We start from the raw sequence: 6,599 nt of genomic DNA, 5'->3' as shown, positions 1-6,599 counted from the left end.
CATGAGGAATTTCAGGAGGGGTCTAATGTATTCTTGTGAGTTTGTAGAGCTATTTTGTCATTTGCTTGTCAGGTTTCCTTTGGAATATCTATTGAGTAGCTTTCAGAGAGATAAAAGCAGTCTTGCTCCTCACTGCCCTGATCAAGTACTTCCCGTAACTTCTTTAGGTTTGTTATTCCTCAAGCTTTTGTAGCTTCCAGAACTTCTGTATGGATTGAAATTGGCTGTTGATCCAGCGAAAAGATTTACAAAATTTTAAGCAGATGCTAGAGCATGCTTCTCCCCACGTAAATGGGGATGGGAAGTGTGCCTGCTCACTGTAGCCCAGCTAGCACTGGGCTTCATGTAGCTCTGATGTTGAGCTGCATTCTTATTCCCAGCTGAACTGCTCTGGAGGCTGCATAGATGAAGAGATCTCTGTGTTAATAGATTGACCTTCACTTTTACATATGCATATAACTGTCATCCATGTTGAGTAAGGCTGTTGTATGTACACACAGAAAAACTTAGAAATCATGCATATGATTTGCCAGTGTTTGTTTTGTGTTCGCAAATGTTAAAAACAACCTGCTCTTTCTTAAACATCTGCAGCATTGCAACTCTTCAGGATGCAGTAGTTGATAGACTTGAGGTTTGTTTGGTCATCAGGTGATGCTCAGTGACATTTCTCATGGATCGTTACAAGGAAGGCAGCATGATTTCTGATGTTGGAAATCTCCCATCAAACCACTTTGTATCTGCCTTCTGCTATGTGAACTGCTATATTTTCTGTCTCTGTCTTGCTCCTTTTTTGTTTGTGGGTCTTGAATGATGAGCTGTCTAGGGGATTGATTATCTTTGTTTTATTGAAGTGGTGTTTGTCTGGTAAGTGTTTAACAATGCTGGTGTTAATGAATGGTGTTTGTTTATTAGTACTGGAACCATTGTCTCAGCTGGATCTCACACCATTCAGCTTCCATACAAGCTGAAGGAAATAAGATTTACATTTTTGATTCAGAAACTGAGGGATTTAGCTGCTTTGGCTCAGCATTTATTGTTCACTGTCATGTTTTCCAGCATCCTCTAAAATCTCAGCTGCTTGAAGTGTGCATTAGAAATCATTAAAATGCTGCTTTATTCTATTTCATTAATGCAAAATGTCTAGCTGCTTGTTTTGAAGAAGCCTTAAAAGTGTTTTTCAGGTGCAGCACATCACAAAGAGCTACAAGGCAGATAAAAAGAGGTCAGAATTAATCAGTCTGGAAGGTCTTCTTATTTTTGAGCAAGCCACGCATTTTCTAGTAGCCATGTCTCTGCTTTTTGCACTTCATCCAATCTGTTTTGCTGCCTGAGGGCTCACTGGACCACCTGTGGGCCACAGCTGTGGGAGTGGGCTGGGTGTGCTGCAGATTAGGCTGTGTCCTCTGTGGATACCCAGCAGAGCTGTAGCCTGGAGCTGCTACTGAACCCTCAGCAGCTAAGTGCAGGGAAAGAATCAAATAAGCCATTGGTGGTCCTCTCACCCTGGTTTTGAAAAAGAAATTTACTGAAAATGTAAACCATGGAATGCAGTCAATGAGCACAATGACACCCTTTGACTAATCTTTGACAGGTGAACTTAAGCTCTCCCACAGCTCAAACAGGCTCCTGATACTGAAATCCCTACAAGTGGGTGAGAAATCCTAATAGGTAGTAACACTGTTATTGACGAGTCCACCCTAACCTTCTGGTGTTTAATTGCAAGGTGGAAGGTATCAGTAGGAGCTGACTGTTATGAAGATGTAATTTCACAGCATCAACCTCTATTTCTGATCTCCTCAGTAATGTGGAGTGGCATCCTTACCAATCAGGCAGCTGTGATGATAATGATATCTCTGGCACAGTGGAGTGCTGCTCTAAGACTGGAGACTTCAAGATACTGCTGGGAATCTATATTGCCCCAAAGCTATTGATAATGAATCTGGTTTTTGCAACACTTGGACAGAAGTCTTTCTTTCCTTGTCAGAGAGTTGATGCTTACTTTTCTACTTTTTTTTTTTTTTTTTTGCTAACTTCAGTGCATTGCTAAATGAGATCTCATGTAAAAAAACAGAACTTTCTTAGTCCCTTGTTTATCTTATCAGGGAAAATATACTCTACAGCTTTCACTATGCTGAGAGGTATCTAACTAATAGATTCCCAGACTTGTTTTTTTTTGGTATAGAGTTGCAATATAGTGTTTGACCACTGAATGTCTCTGAAAACCATGTAAAGTTCTAGGAGTAGTGTATATGTCACTGGTAAAGAGCAGAAAATCCACAGCCCTGTCTGTCACTGGTAATGGAGAGGCTCAGTACATGAGTAGTGTTAACTGTGACTTAGCATGTTCTGATAATTAACACTTTTTCTTGAAGTTACTCTGCTTCTTTCTACTTCACACATTCACAAGGTATAAGCCTGTAGCAGACTCTCCTGCTGTATGTCCAGACTGGTTATCCCTCATTGTCCTCATGGTACCTGCAGGTTGTACTTACAGGAATGGTTGATATTTATTCTTTGGACACTGTTGTGCAGTTGTGTATGGATTATTTCACTGCTTGAAGAGCCAACTATGAAGTTGAATGAAAGTGAAAAAATAATTCCAGGTAAAAAAAAAAAAAAAAAAAAACCACTAAAAAAACCCCCCACTAAATAAAATTGATATGCAAATGATGACAAAAGGTATGACTCACTGTGCTTAAAACAGTTGCCACATTGTTCAATTTTAGAACAACAATTTCTACTGGAATTGAATTATTTATCAAATTTCCGACTCCTACTTTCTGAAAACCAGCGACAACAACCAACCCTCAATACTGGCTGATTTCAGTGGAAAATCCTGACTCATCAGAACCCACATTTTCAGGGTGGTTTTCCTACAGTCAAAGTAAGGAAGTGTTTCTGGGGTTGTGGATGGCAGAGCAGGGCCTGTCATAAGCAAGAAAGGATCATTAGAGCTTACAGGGCTTCGCAAGAACAGCAAGGAGGTAGGGGAAATTGTGCAAGTACTGTGGGGGGCAGAGCCAGTGGGGCAAGATTTTCATAAAAGCTACAGGAAAAATGCTGTCACAACATAAGGTACAAGTTTGTGGAAAAGACTTCATCTGTCTGTCTCTTACGTGCAGAAGAGGTTTGTTAGCTGCCCATGTAGAATTTGCCAGTGCTGTTTTATGGATTTCTGAGTAGCCTAACAAATTCTGGGGTACTGGCTTATAGCTGCCTAGTAATATATCACTTCTACATGCAGGCTCTTTGTCTTGTGTTGCCACTGATGGATGTCACTGAGAAGTGCTCTCTGTGCCACGCATGTTGTAATGGTTTCCAAGCACAATGCCTGACCACGTATCACAGAAAAGTAACTGCAGTTTATATCCTACCCTTTTTTCAGTAATCCACTGCTAAAGGTCTATGTATTTTTTTCTGATGTCTCCAAGAACTCATGAAGGTGAATGTGCCGGAGGAACTTCTTTTCTTGCTCTGTTTTGGTGAAATTTTAAGTGCAGAGAGACTTTCTGCTAACTGTTATGGCTGGCTTGGCAGAATTTTAAAAGGTGATTTTTTTTTCTTTTGGATGATTTATACAACACCTGCTATTTATCTACCACTCTCATTTCACAGGAGAGTTTCAGTAGAGTATGCTGTTTAAAGCCATTGCCAGAATAGGGATTGTACAGAGTATTTAATACTCAATGTTGCATGAGTGATACCACTGAGCTCAAGATATGTAGAGAAATGCTCCTTGGAACTCCTGTGATCCATGAAAAATTATTTGTAGTTCTCTAGTAAGGCACATTTGCATGCATTTAAAATTTGGTAATTTATGGAGCAAATCATAACTCTGACACAATTTAAGATTGTAATGAGCTTAATTTTGACTCCTTCACTTTCATGGTCTTTGCAATAAGCAGCTTATTGCCAAAAAGTATATATTTGTGTGCTTGCCAAATAGGAGATGCGTTTTTGTACTTTGAGGAAAGTATTTCACATGTGATGTCGGGGGGGGAGGGGGGAAGTGATTGCTAATTCACAGCTAGCTGTGAACTTGTGATAAGTTTCAAGTTTATCAAAAGGTATTAATAATTTCACAAAAAATTAAGGGAATAGTTTCAGCTAGAAGTAAACATTTTGGTAGTTATATTGGAGTGTTTCCTTCTTCTCCAAACACTTCCAAATTATTGTTATTGAAAAAGTAAATTACTTCATAAAATGGCTCCTTGTTGGGAATGGTATTCATAGAATTGGGCTATATGCATTTGTTTTGTTTTACATGCTTCTGCCCCCTGTCTCTTGAACAGTGGTATACACTCACTTCCCATTGGGATCCAAGAAGTAGGATGTCACTCTTGTTTTGCACACGAGTAGTGCACAGACAATTGGTGTTCTCCCAGTACTGCACAGTGAGTTGCTAACAGGGAGGGAGTTGAACCTGGCCTTCTCAAATCATGAGCTGATGCCTTCCTTCCTGCTACAGCTTGGAGAGAGACTCCTTGGCATGTATAATCCTGCCAGGAGTTAGAATCATAGAATCACCGAGGTTGGAAAAGACCTCCAAGACCATCTAGTCCAAATGTCCGCTTACCACCAATATTTCCTCACTAAACCATGTCTCTCTGTATACCTATTCCTCTGAACGTTTCTTAAACACTCCTAGGGACAGTGACTCAATCATCTCCCTGGGCAACCTATTTCAGTGCCTGACCACTCCTTTGGAGAAGAAATGTTTCCTAACATCCAACTTGAATCTCCCCAGGTGCAATTTAAGGCCATGACCTCTAGTGTTATCACTGAGATGAGAGGCATGCTGCAGTTGCATCATTTATATCGATTTATACAGGAGGAGATCAGAGTTCAGTCATTCCCCAGCACTGGGTGGCATGTAAAACCTTAGAGTTGATTCTTGGTGACATTTCTGTGCTGTGCAGAGCTGCATCTTTTCTGCACAGACAGGGCAGTTGGTTGGTACTTGTGTATCTTCTTTTTCTTCATTCTTTTCTAAAGTGTATTTTGAAATAAACCTATTATTTTATAACAAAGGAGGATTAAGAAGAGCTGGGGCACTTTGACTTGTAGAACAATGTTGCTTATAGTTAAGGCATGATTTTATCCAAGCAGTAAGCATGGAAAATTTATAGCTATTCTATTTAGATTCACAAGAAATAGAGAAATTTGGCACTTGGAACCAATGCAGAGATTCACTGTGGCTTAGAGATCTTTGTCTTAACAAAATGTGAGATTTTGTTTTCATTCATGCTAGTGTGAATCATGACCTTATGGAAAGCCTTTCATTTACTCCAGATTTGCATTTTTGCGACTGAGAGCAGAAGTTTTGTTAGTTTTGCCTAAGGGTAAGGATGGGCGTATGCAGGTAATTGTGTGGTTGCATTTAGGAAGTGTTTTGGTTTCTGTATCAAATTCTTTTTCTAGCAAAAAATTGGGAGGAGGAGAATGGTTTGAGTTGCATAAGGACTTGAAGCCAGCTTCCCATGTAAGCAATGTGCCGATGTGGCTTGTGCTACACAGCAGGCACCCAAACTGGTGGTTCAGCTGTCTGGGTGTTAATCCTATTGCCTCTATGTGCTAGCTGTCACTTTTCCCCTTACCTTATGCTGAGGTTGTCTCTAGCATTGGGGGATATGAATTCAAGTGTCTTAGGAATGGCTATCTGCCAGGGACTGGAGAAGATTCAGAGAGACCTGGTCACAAGGAGCCCAATGAGCCTATGTTCCTCCAGTCTTTTCGCCATGGTCACTTACAAATTCCTAACAGAAGAGACTCGCGTGCTGTCAGGATTGATTTTGGATTTATCCCTATGTTTATAAATTAAAGCAGTTATTTACTAAGGGAAGTGAAGAGAGTTCTTGCAGTATGTTCCTGCTATATTTTCTTGGCTGTAGTCACCCAAGATTTTCTAAATGGCTTATGTGTATAGATTTGCTTAAGTATCAGTGCACTCATATAAACTCTTGGAGAAGAGAATAAAAAATGCAGTGATACTGCATTACTATCTGTATTGTTTGCGTAGATTTTGATAATTATTCTGCTTTCAAGTTTTGAGGGATAGGATAGATAAGAGTATAAGTAGCTTAGGTACCACTGAGCCACAGAAGAAGAACAAAGGCGTGTTTCCTTTCCTTTTTTTGTTCCTTTTCTTTTTTTTTTTTTTTTTTTTTTTTTTTTTAATTAAACTGTGATTGCATGGCTGGAAGGATTCCTTCCCTGTTCAGGTGGTCAGTTTCATAGCCAGCTGTGTCATTCAGGTGCCTTTGCAGATGCAGCCCTCAAGAATTTTTAGTGCCCTTCTTCAGCAGAGTGCTGTGCTTATGCTGAGAAGATGTGTTGTAAACTGAAGATACTTGTTTGTAACTGGTTAAAAGTAATTCAAGAGGAACATACAGAGAATTTTCCTCTTCTCCTGCTTGTCAGGTGTTTATTTTTTGTCATTGTAGGTTTTAAATGTGCTTTCTAAGGATTTATGAGATACGGTACTACATCAGTTTCGCTAATGAATGAAATCTGGGTATGTAATTAACTGTACAACACACGCAGAAATGGACCTGCTAAACTCTTTACAAAAACTATGGGATGTTATTTCTTTGTGTAGA

Source organism: Centrocercus urophasianus, unplaced genomic scaffold, assembly GCF_019232065.1.
Source record: "Centrocercus urophasianus isolate 14NV4802_14NV808 unplaced genomic scaffold, USGS_Curo_1.0 seq_10, whole genome shotgun sequence".
Lineage (NCBI taxonomy): Eukaryota > Metazoa > Chordata > Aves > Galliformes > Phasianidae > Centrocercus > Centrocercus urophasianus.
This window is presented reverse-complemented; position numbering follows the sequence as displayed.